The sequence below is a fragment of the Misgurnus anguillicaudatus genome, chromosome 21 (assembly GCF_027580225.2).
Source record: "Misgurnus anguillicaudatus chromosome 21, ASM2758022v2, whole genome shotgun sequence".
NCBI classification, from domain to species: domain Eukaryota; kingdom Metazoa; phylum Chordata; class Actinopteri; order Cypriniformes; family Cobitidae; genus Misgurnus; species Misgurnus anguillicaudatus.
The window spans coordinates 14,376,629-14,389,393 of NC_073357.2; the positions used below are offsets into that span (position 1 = coordinate 14,376,629).

The 12,765-nt window shown below is 37.7% G+C and overlaps 1 protein-coding gene across 2 annotated transcripts in view; it reads right to left on the reverse strand.

Moving 5' to 3' along the window:
* LOC141348955 (signal-induced proliferation-associated protein 1-like) overlaps positions 1 to 11,151 on the reverse strand; it is a 195,660-nt gene extending 184,509 nt beyond the window's left edge. Inside the window, exon 1 of one of the 2 annotated variants that reach the window (XM_073859681.1) lies at positions 10,873 to 11,150. The gene's annotated coding sequence lies outside the window, so the exon portion shown is untranslated. Of the gene's footprint in view, positions 1 to 10,872 lie in introns of both variants that reach the window. The other variant, XM_073859682.1, reaches the window with a different exon arrangement.
* Positions 11,152 to 12,765: the final 1,614 nt, after the last annotated feature.

Sequence of the window (12,765 nt, forward strand, 5' to 3'; positions counted from 1 at the left end):
CAAGTGGGAAAAAACATGTGTTGAGTGCTGCGTAAATATCAAGAATCGAATCAAATCATGACCTTAGAATCAAAAATGTAATCAAATCAAGGATTTGGAGAATCATGACACCCCTACTCTCTCATGCAAGGAAATGTCAGAGCCGAGCATATTACAAGTTCAGGTGCCAGATGGAGTCCAAGACGTGCACATTCAAGTCCGAGCAAGAGTCCAAGACGCTCGCATTGGGTCCACGTGCGTGCGAGAAGGAATCCTAAAGATTTCTAAAAATCCTTTCTTGGGCTTAAGTAATATTCAAATTTTCTGAGATACTAAATTTGTGATTTTCCTTGTCAGTTAAAATCATCAAAAATAAAAAAAATAAACATTTGAAATATATCAGTCTGTGTGTAATGAATGAATATAATATTTTTACTTTTTAAATGGAATTAGTGAAATAAATCAACTTTTTGATTATATTCTAATTATGTGACCAGCACCTGTATATATTTAAGTAATATTTACATGTGTATATACAATTCTATATTTATATATACTTTATATTATATATAAATAGGCATACTTAATATATCTTTTTCTTAAAATTGTATGCATGTGTGTGTATTTATATATAATTACTATACACAGGTCACACACATATATGTTGTAAACAAAAATATATCACTAGCTGAGACATTTGCAATTGTTATATTAAGCGCTCGACCAAGCATAATGCAAAACCTGGCCTGTTTGGTATCGTTGGACTCTACAACAATTCAGGACTCCAAGGAAAAAAGTCCTATGAAAATGCGTTGACCGCAGCTGAAGTTATTAGCATAACATTTTCTAACAACTAGGTGGCGCTGTGACAAAACTGCATGCACCCTCAGTTCATGACTGCCATCACAAGTACAAAGTGTCGTGTCCATACGTGTTTGGCGTAGATCCATTTTTTCACCCTCCACGTAAAATTAGTCGACACGGTATACAAAAAAGGATTGGCGAATCAACATGAATTACATAACTTTTTGCCCTGAATGTCTTAGATGCTAAACACTGATTTTCACGCAAATCGAACAAAAGCTACAGGAGTTCGAAAAGGTAGGTTTGTTTGTTTGTTGTACTTTATTGTCCAGCCACACCTGGAAAATGGTCTTTGGCCTCACCGTACAACACAGAATAAAAATTATAATAAATAAATAAAAATGTCAAATTTTTACCCCTTATTCAGAAGACCTATTGCATTTGGTACAATTTTTTTTGTACATTGCTCTAGAGAAATTCAATTTACAATTCAATTTATGAATACGACTTAAGCATCAGAAGCAGAAACTGAAGTAAAATTTTGTACTGTTGATGGCGCTAGCGGGTTTGAGATAGATACTCCACATGACTGACATTATTTTTAGTGTAGAATATTGAGACAAAACATCTATCAAAACACAAACAATAATTATATAAAATAATTAAATTACAATCATCAATCCAAATATTTGGTTCCAACTAGGGGTGGGCCGGTTTGTTTTTTTTTTTACTGCGGTCGGTAATCAAAAAATTCCCGCGGTTTTGCGGTTTATTGGCAAGACAACGAGTTAAATAACATGATTTATTTATCTTCAATACAAAACACATGCAAATTACTTAAGGAACATGTAAACTGCATATTATTTCCTTCCACATTTCTTCAATTTCAACATTCAACAACTTGAACAATTATCAGTTAAAAAAAATATTAATGCATTGTGCGTGTCCACATGTGCCTACAGACATTTCGACACTTTTCTATCCTTCATTTGTGAATAGCCTGTAAATGACGCAAATGATTGCTGCCCTGATGATATATAACCATTTGTATGAGAAATCACTTGTACTGCATATGTGTCCGTGCTTGAGTATAGCTGGGAAGCTGCACTGAGACGCGTGTGTGTGCGCAAGATGACGCGGTCCGTCTGTCTCGCGGGCACCTGGGCAGTCCGCCTCTGTTGCGGGTGCTCTGACAGATTGCTTCTGTCCTCGACCCTTACCATAAACATCTGTCTTTTTCCACAAACAGAGAAAGAAGACGCAAAAGCAAAACTTTTTGAAATGTGTCCTGCTTTAGAAATGGCCACTGTTGTAGGCTAGATGAAAAAAGAGACAATCTAACCTCTTTGGATATTGATCCTCAGACTGATCGCATGCTCTTTATGTTGCGTGAAAATTTGATAATGTATGAAACCTGATTTTGTTGTTGATCTGTTGCGGTTGTTTGCACGTTCAAATTAGATAAAGTGATAGACAACGTCACCTGTATTTCTACTCAATGACAATTTAATATTAAAATCATATCAGTTAATTTTCAGTTAACAAATTGCGGTTGTTAACAAGCTGCGTGTATAACATCCCCACATATACACACAAGTGCAGACCAATGTTTCAAGTTTTTTTTTTTGCGGTTATGACGGTGAGGAGCTCAGACCCGCGGCATGGGTCACGTGACCGCGGTATGGCGGTAATCTGGTTACCGCCCCAGGCCTAGTTCCAACTGAACAAAGAAATGATATAAACTTCAAATTCTAAATCTGAAATACTAACTAAAGTCACAGATAAGAATATGCCACTTGATGTTGAGGGCATAGCACAAATAGTTCCTCAAACAGTTTTCACCACAAGCCAATATTTGCCAACAATACAATGTCAAGGGCCACTGACCACAGTAAGTGCATTTGCATGCACAGAAAAAGCGGATAACTATCAAAAATCTGCTTATTATAGAAACCTGTTTTCGTACGTTTACATATGGCTGGGAGATAAAACGATATCGATATTTGCCATCTGTACACCTTTGTTAATAACAATAGGTGGAAAATACGTTCGATATGACGCCTGTTAATGCATTACTAAAACTGCATTGTACTACATTACATTGCCGTTCCTAAATCTTAAACAGCCTATTATTTGCCCTGATAAAGGCAAGTGACAAGCAAACAGTCAATAACAAGTGTTGCTGTGGGGATCAGTTGCTCTCTCTCTCTCTCTCTCTCTCTCTCTGTGTGTGTGTGTGTGTGTGTGTGTGTGTGTGTGTGTGTGTGTGTGTGTGTGTGTGTGTGTGTGTGGTAACTATCACGTTGGGGGGTTTTGATGTCCCCATGAGGAAACAAGCTTATAAATCAAACAAAATGATGTTTCTTGAAAATGTGAAGTAGGGGAATGGTTTCTGTGATGGTTGGGGTTAGGTCTGGGGTAGGTAAGGGGAATAGAATATACAGTTTGTACAGAATAAAATGCATTACGTCTATGGAATGTCCCAACAAAACATGGAAACCAGAATGTGTGTGTGTGTGTGTGTGTGTGTGTGTGTGTGTGTGTGTGTGTGTGTGTGTGCGAACGCTCACACATGTGGACCCTGAGCTGCACGTGCCACTCTTCCGAGACAGTAGACTGAATTGACAATCGGGATCGTCTAAAATGCTAATGCTATTAATTTTTTTGCAAACAAACACACATGTAAACACTATGGTAATATATCGCATATCAAACAACTACTGATGTCATGTTCACCTATCATTCTCACAGTTTTCTCACCATTGCACAAGTTACATTTGTTTATGTGGCTGCTATTTCGGCTAACCTAAATCTGTAGGGACGCATGACCTCACACTAGGAGACTTAACTTTACTAGGTATAGCCTCTTCTTTTCTTGGGATCTCCTTGTCGTCCTTTCTGGTGGACTTCAGAGACCCCCTTTTGAGCCCTTAGAATCAGTTGAGCTCAGTGCCCTCTCTGATAAGATGGCCCTTCTGATCGAGCCCACCTCTATTAAGAGGTTTAGGTATCTGCAAGCTTTCTACACCACTGACGGGTGCCTCGAATTCGGACTGGCCTTCTCTCACGTTATCTTGAGACCCTGGCTATGTGCCCAAGGTTTCTACCACTCCCTTTTGAGACCAGGTAGTGAACCTCCAGGCCCCTCCAAATGATGATGACCCAACTATGTCTCTGTTATATCCAGTACGTGCACTCTGCAACTACTTGGATTGTACTCCGAGCTATAGATCTTCTGATTAGCTCTTCATCTGTTTTGGAGGTCAGGGGAAAGGAAAGACTTTCTCCAAACAGAGGCTCACCCACTGGATTGTGGATGCCATTTTTCTGGCATACCAGTCCCAGAATTTGCCCCGTCCTCTGAGGGTGTGGGCTTATTCTACTAGGTGCATAGCCTCTTCCTGGGCGCTGGCTAACCGTGCCTCACTATCAGACATTTTCAGAGCTGCGGGTTGGGTTACCCCCAACACTTTTGCTAGATTATATAATCTCAGGCTGCAAGCAGTATCATCCCGGGTGATGTCTGCTCCGAACACCTAATGAGGACGATGTCTGTGGGCCTGGTATGTGCAGTTGACATCTATGAGATCGGCAAAGATTTTTGATTCTGACTTATTTTTCCCCATACGGTTTCCTCTCCTAAACCTTGGGTCTTTCCTGGGGGGGGCTATACCCTCGCCCCCAAGCCGTGGTAGCTCCATTTCATAACTCCGACCTTGAGTTAAGTTTCCATCTTCCGGAGAAAAAAATTACACTTTTACCTCCTGGTGGTAGGTTGTGTCTCCGTGTTTCTCTTGGAGACTCCCCAGTGTTAAGCTGGTGCCTAATGCCATGCTTTTGTCTAAGTCTTTTTTCCCTTTCCTTTGTTACAGTTCACTTCTCCTATGCACTGCAAGTTATAAACCTTTGCAAAGTTCACTGGCATGCAATGCTTGTTAGCTTCTCTTTGTAGGTAGATAACTTGCTCAGTGTTGCAGCGTTTTTCATAGGGACCCCTAGTCAAGAAAGTGACAGAAGGGGAACGTCTTGTTTACATCTGTAACCTCCGTTCCCTGATGGAGGGAACAAGATTTTCTGTCCCTCTCAGTGTTCAAATTATGTCAAAGATTATGGGGGTCCCCTAACTAAGCCCTAACTCCCGGCCAAGCCCCTCCCCCATTATAGGGTCTAAAAATGCAAGTGGTAATTTATATTATATTTGCATTATTGTTGCTGTGAATGTATTTGGAAAAAAATACATGTAAGTCAGCCACTGAAAATACATTATTAATTAAAACTGCAAGCAATGATTAAAGGGTCTTTGCACACCGCCATGCGTGGCACAAGAACAACAGAAAACATGCATTTAAGCACATAAACAGAGGTGAACTATTTTAAAGTCTAATATAATGTGCCACATTTCCTGTTGCTAACTAAAAATGACAGTGAGCTAACATCGTGTAAGATAGCAAGAAAGAAAGACTTATAATACTGCATATCAAAATTATACAATACCCTAATAACTTTTCAGTTATAACACAAACACTTATTCAGTATTGGTAAATTCGGTACAACAATTATAAATCAAAAAATAATTATATATTATCATCCACAAGCTGAGATGAAAAAATCCACACACAGAGACATTGACTCATCTATCAATTCCAACAGAAAACAGTGTGCTGTGATGCGCACTCAAGTTTGCATTTAGACAGAAATCTTATGGATTTGTTTATTGTGAAATTAGGACAAATAATAGACAGTGTCGCTTTGTGACAGCGCAGCATGAGCATTTTAAATTCATGTAGTATTTTAATTAGTTAAGTGGTTGGTCCAAATGGCAGGAATCTCTGTGTGTCTGTCTGTTTGCATTTTTATTATGTCAAGAATGGTCCAACCTATCGACCTAACGCATGGCGGGTGTGTTGCTGCGAAAACCGAGGAGTGCAGTGTCGCATTTTGTGCCATAGACACACCACACGTTCAGAATAACTTTTAATAAACTACAAAACAGCTCAAGCCAGCATCGCGCCTCACACATGCAGGGCTTATATGCTCAGGGAACAGACACTGCACTAGTGATACAAAACACATTTTAACCAACACTTAACAGTCAGTTATGCAATAGTCAATGCTGCAGATGCCGGTGCAATGTTTGCACCAGCCCTTGCTGAAAAATTGAGATATACGATTTTTACACAAGAAGTGAAAACCGAAAGAACGTTCCATTGCAACACCAGCGCCCAGCAGCAGCCCTACGAATCCGCCATTTTGGAATGAGAGCAACTCGGAAGTCAACTAGAAGTGATGGCAATATCAGCTACTTTGTACATTAAAAGATCAAATTGAAACTGAATGATGATAACACAGAATAACCTACAATCAGACCAGTGACCATTAATCCCTTTTTACAGCTTATTTTCAGATATTTAGACAAGTCTTCCAGTTTTAGGTAGGGCTGGGTACCGAACGTCAATACTTTTATGGTATCGAATGAAAAACTCTGATACTTTGAGTATCGAAAAATGATTTATCTTTCAGTGCCAAATTTCGATTCCAAAAGCCAAGTGGCTGTGTCTGTGTGAGCCTGTACTTGCGTGTAAGGACCTACAGTGCCGGCGATTGGCTGTCCACCACCATGTGACGGGGAGGATTTCTGAAATTACTCATCTCGCAGTCCAACTAGCAGTCATCCAACACAAGTGTAGAAAGGATGCTATATGAGAAATATACAGAAAGGCTTTGCGACAGTTGTCTTATCAATAGAGTTAGCGCAAGTATTGCCGTGCTGAGGCAAGTCAACCAAAACGGGGCTTCTCGTAAACTGACGAGGGGTTTCAATTTAAAGCACGCGCGCAGCCTGTGTCGGCTTGTTTTACTCGCGCCTGGTTCCGCATGGCAAGATTTCCCAAAATGTACGATGCGTTTAAACCTATTTTTTACAGTCTATGGTTTAAACCTGACGCACACGCACAGCCCAAGCCTGGCTCGTTATTTAAAACAAACTAAAATTCCATTTAACTGGTTTGCTAATTTCATTAACGCATTGAATGTATTTTCTACTCATTTTAAAAATCCCAAATGTATTTAATATTTTGATAATTATGAAGTTGAGTATTGTTTACAAAAACAAACATGCATACAAATCTTCCCAGTAAAACTCAGTCACCCATTTAAATATTTTAACTTTTTATTTAAAAATTCCTTTATTTTTGTTTCATTTTCATAAAAAAAATGATAAGTGTGTCTACTGGTGCACCCCTATCCAAAAAGCACAACCAGTTTTATTAATAATGTAACCCTGAGTGAGAAGAATTTACAGAATTTGTTTTAATTAAGGTGAAAAATAAAAGTTGTGTGTTTAATGTAATTTTGTTAATGTTTAAATGGATTTTAAAACATATGTAGGGCCCTATAAAATCCGTTTTATTTTTTCCCAAATTCCGTTTTATTTTTTCCCAAATTCCGTTTTCTCCGTTTTAATTTTTGCAAATTCCGTTTTATCCGTTTTAATTTTTGGCAATTATATTTTTTACCCTTTACTTTTATTTTAGTCATAAAAAGAGTGTGCCTTTTAATGTTAATGATTAAAATGTAAACGATTTGGGGGGAAAACTGGATAACAGGATTACTTAATGACTATAAAAGATGCATTTACACAAGCACATACACACCCGCGCGCACACACAACTCAATTCAATGCATTGTTTTTTTTAGTGTTGTTGCAGGAGGCTACAACAAGGTGTTAAAGCAGTGTAGCCTTCAGAAGTGCCTTAAACACATCGATCCAGCGGAACGCGATCCCTATTTTATACACAATCGCTTGAAATGCATATAACTTTACAAACATACACAGGATAGTGATCTGACTTAGAACAGCATGAGCACGCAGCTCTTTGCACGTGCGAGCGAAAGAGACAGAGAGCGGCGCCATGATGCAGATGATTATATTTTAAATGCGAGGGATAGTTAGTTTGCCTCAGCTCACTTGAAATGCATAAAACTGAACAAATACATGAGGATTTGTGTTCGCACTTCGGACAGATGCGTGAGCGCGTGACTGTGAGAGGTACAGTGAGACAGACATGGATGAGAGAGTGCATGTATCTTTGCGCTCACCGTGAACAGAGTGTTGACTAAACTTCCAGACTAACAGTTCTCCGGTCACATAAAAGTCATGTGAGACCTGCTCGGAACTAAGTGCTTAGCGTCGAATTTCTTAATTTTCTCTAAGTCGTGGAGAGCCGCTTTGCCATGGTTTCAGTGTTTTGGAGGAGGTCTGAAACGACGGGAGGGGGCGTGTCGCCCAGATTTACTTCCCCCGGTCTGCATTTCCCCCAGACATACGTTCGTCTCCCACACAAAAACATAATTTTATTCAAAATATGTCAAATTCCGCGAAATTCCGCGTTTATACTAGATTCCGTGTTAATTTGCCAATTCCGCGATTCCGTCCGCGATTCCGTGATCGCGGAAATTATAGGGCCCTACATATGGTATCGAAAAAGTATCGTTAGGAGCCGGTATCGAAATTGGCACCGGATCGAAAGATTTTAAACAATACCCAGCCCTAGTTTTAGGCTACCTAACTTTACATACATATATACCGACATAAACTAATCCACACATAATATTTTGGCTTCATTTACATACATCAGAATTGCTCAAAAATAGATTAAGTAAAAAAAAAACACAGTCACTGTCCAAAAGTGGCAATTATACGATAACAGACAGAGCAATGCATCATGTTCTATAAGATTATCATGTTTGTAGCGGGATTCACTGAATTAATATGTACAAAATATATTGGTAACTAATAATAATAGTAAATGTGTAAAGTAGCATAAAATAGAATTACATAATAAAGCAAGAAAAAAACTACCTCAAATGTGTATCTATTTAATGATTGGATTCCACAACTGATAACAACAACAACACAACACATAAAAGACAATACAGCATTTAGTGTAGGTGTAGCAAGTGAACAAAATTTTAATTTAAGAAACTTACTATTGCGCTCCTGATTTGGCTGTGAGATTCGCTGAGAATGAATTGGCTGTGAGAATTTTCATTCCAAAATGGCGGCCGCGCTACTGAAGTGCCACCTAGTGGCTGTTGCCGAAAACGCATCAGAGCTTCGCCTCTTGTTCTTCTATACTCTTTGGTCACACAGAGTGAGTTAGCCACGCCCACTTATTTACATTCCGTGGAATACACAAAATAGAAGTCCTAAGTGTGTATTTTAGTTGTGTGTATAGACGATTTCAGCAGTAACAACATAAACAAACGACTTTCATGGAACACACGGAAATTCCAGTAAACTCCGCAAAGAATCAACAACAACAAAGTCCTTTTAGAGTAGTTTATTTCTTATAACAAGCAAAATAAGTATAAGTATATTACCTTAGTTCAAATCATAGCTAAAGCGTTTTAAAAACTATACTTAGCTAACGTTGGTTGATGTGTAAAATGTGTCTTATATAATGTATACAATCTTAACTACAGACTGGCTGCCAAACCTCCCTTCAAATAGTGGTAATCCATATTTGAGTATATTTGTCTTCCCTAGTCTTTAGGAAAACATAAACGCATAATCGCACCGCACGTGCATCCGATGAAACAGTCTATAGGCGGTTGGGGCACCACAATACAAGTCAGTTTAGATCACCCATTTGACCAGCAGCGGCCCTGGGTTTTGGTACCCATCCCTAATGCTTATAGACAAACTTCTTGATATGACTATGGCTTCCTAACAAACCTATCTGTCCGGAGCAGAAAAGACAAAATAAGCATCATGGAAATGAAGTAAAAATATTAAGAACATATAAATGTTTTAAATTCCTGATTATTCTTGACTAACCATGCAATTGATGTATTCCAGTCCAAAGCTCTAGATTCAATATTAGTCCAGTGTTTTTGGTTAGAAATGCCATCTGATAAAATGTCAGTGTGCATCAATAATCAAAACTATGCATGCATGTTTTAAAAACATAAATGCATTCCATCATGCAAGCTTATGTGTGATTCCTGTCAGCATTTTAAAGCAATGCATATAGCTTCTAAAGTTGGCATATTTCGATAAAGATGTATTTTTATATAGCACTAGAGTAAAACTTCATTGGTCATCCTTTAGTTTTGTTAGCAAAGCAGCATTTGGAAAAATCTTTTCAGTCGTTTTAGTTTTTCTGACAGATATGTTCGTTTGATTTTATTGCTGAATTTCCAATTTGTTACCTTGTTATACATATATTACAGAGTATACAATGGAGTATATTTGCCAATGGACCTTGTATTCTAAAATATAACAGATAAAGGCTTTTCAGAAAACTAAAGCTTAAATTTTATAATTAGGACGTATCCTGATGCGTGTCAAAGTAAATGACCATATGGCAAAACTATACAGCTACTGTATAAGACAATACAACACGTTTTCAAACTAAAAAATAATTCTTTATAGCTACATTTTGGTTTTTATGAATGCACTAACAGGGCCTTCTCACAAAGTTTAGTCTAGGGCCGCCAGAAGTATAGGACAGGCTCAGTTAGAATAGAATATCATTAAATATATTATGTATTTATATATTAAAGATTATATTTAGTATTTGAACGTGTATAACATCCCAGTGTCCTGATTGGATGGGGGCAGGATACATGAGGAAGCTTTATGTCACGGATACTGTCTGAGTCAATTTCTCGAATATTTTGCACTGAATTTCTATTTGCACCCTGTCGCTTAAAAAGAGGCAATATGGCTATGCGCTGACAATTCTTTTGCGTATACCATTCATAATCCGCCAAAATCTGCAGATGCACATATGCTAATACAAATGTCTAGCTGATCTTTTCATAATTTATGTCTTAACAATAATGTAAACGCGCAGACAAACATGTAAAAGTCAAACAAATATTACACTAAGGAAATCGAATTGAAGGCGATATGCATATGCTGCAGCAGCAATGTCAACCGGAACAGGACAAAGAATGAACAAAGAAGCAAACGAGTACATCTTATTTACAGGATGAATAGCAAAATCTACTCTTACTGACTGCGTATCAATTCAGGGACATTTCATTTTACTTAAGCAAACATAGCGGACTCATAACACTCACCGACAACAAGCGATGTCTGACAACGGTCTCTTCCGCTGTGCTTTCCCCTCGCGTAATTTTTATCAAATCGACGTCATTTACGCTACCTCGGAAGCTTGCGTATGTGTCGTTTTTGCACAGCTATTTCCTGTGATTTGCGAGCTGGGGCACAGGTGCAGTGGTGCAACGAGCTATTCTGATGCGCGCGTCAGCGAGGCTGCAACACCCAAACACTGCAGTGATGCATTTCAGAGGTGAACAAGGAAGATCTGACTGATTTGAGATTCTCTTTGGCTCCCTCTCCCTCTCTCACTCACACACAAACAAACGCGCGCGCACGTGCACTGATCAAACTAACAAAGGACAGAGTCTCCTAGTGCATCTCATCAACATCCAAATAATGTTAAATAATAATAATTTGTTAGAATTCAACAGCAATAAATCGCTACACTTATGAAAATTAAACATGTAACGTTAGTAGGCTATGGTTTTCGGTGTATTGATTTTTAGACAACCCTTACGAAAATTAACCTGGTTTTATCGTGGTAAAAGTGTATTAACCATGTTTTTTTGGTGTATTGATTACTATCAGCAAAACTATGGTTTTACTACACTAACGGTGTTTTTTTGTTTTAACTGTAGTAAAACCATGGTTAATTTAAGAATGATGTCTCCATACATCCTACCCTGAAAAAAAATTCATATTAGTGGGTAGCTCACTGACACAACACCCCCCACCCCAAAGAAACATAGGCTAATAATTTATACATGTATACGTTTATACTTATAATAATGTATTATGGCTATATGCTATTCCCTTAAAAAAGTAACCATGTTTTTTTGTGGTAAAAGTGTATGATTTTATAGTGTGTTGATTACTATTTTATTACTATTAATATGATTTTTGACAACCATGGTAATAAAATAAAATTATTTTTGAGGTGGTGAGCATCCTTGCATGGTTCTCGTGAGTTCAAGAAATTATATACATATTTGGAGTATTATATTTATATAAATTGGTCTGTAAAGACTATGTGTCATTGACTTTACCTAGACCTGATAAAGAAAGACCTCAGTAAACTGTGAGCTCATGTGATGATTACAGTGACATCACGCCATTCTCATACTGTAATACAGTGACAGTGTGAGTAATATATGATCTCACTGTGAACTCAAAATGTTGAGCAGGTTGAGAGAAGGCCGTACAGATCAGTCACATTTTACTTCCTGTTTCTCAACACTGGAGAAATGTTGATATTGCAGGATTTGTTAGCAAACCATTTGTGCTGTATTGCTGTGTCCTGGACTTTGTGAGGAATCATATGAAATAAAATTTTAGTAAATACTTACATTTTTGACACTTCACTTTGATTTTTAGTTTTTGTTTGTTGTTGTTGCTGTGTAACATTTTGTTATTTTAAAGCAATGTTATGGCAAAAGGCAAGCCAAAATGTGGTAACAAAAATATTGGTTAACTATTCTTAGCAAGAACTGTCAAAAGGATTGATTTTTTTTATCTCAACTAACATTTATTGTACAGTTTTATTGATATACAAAATGTACTGTGAAACTTTGTGAAACTTTTCTGATGTTTATCACCATTGATAAGATTCATAAACTGATTCTTGATGTATAAGTTTTAAATTAGCACAGTTTTTATGTGCATGATGTGTTTATAATTCTTTTATAAAGTCGCAATACTATGATTTACAGTATGTCTCTAATATGAGAGTGTTGACAGCACAAAAGCATTCTACTCACCAACAATTATTACATTATAACTTTTGGGGCAAACACACCAGTGTTAAATAGGAAATTAAACACTTGTGGTGTATATACGAGTTGCTCTGATGTCAATGAGACACATTAAACAACACTGATTTGCTGTTAAAAATGTGATTTATAACCACAAAT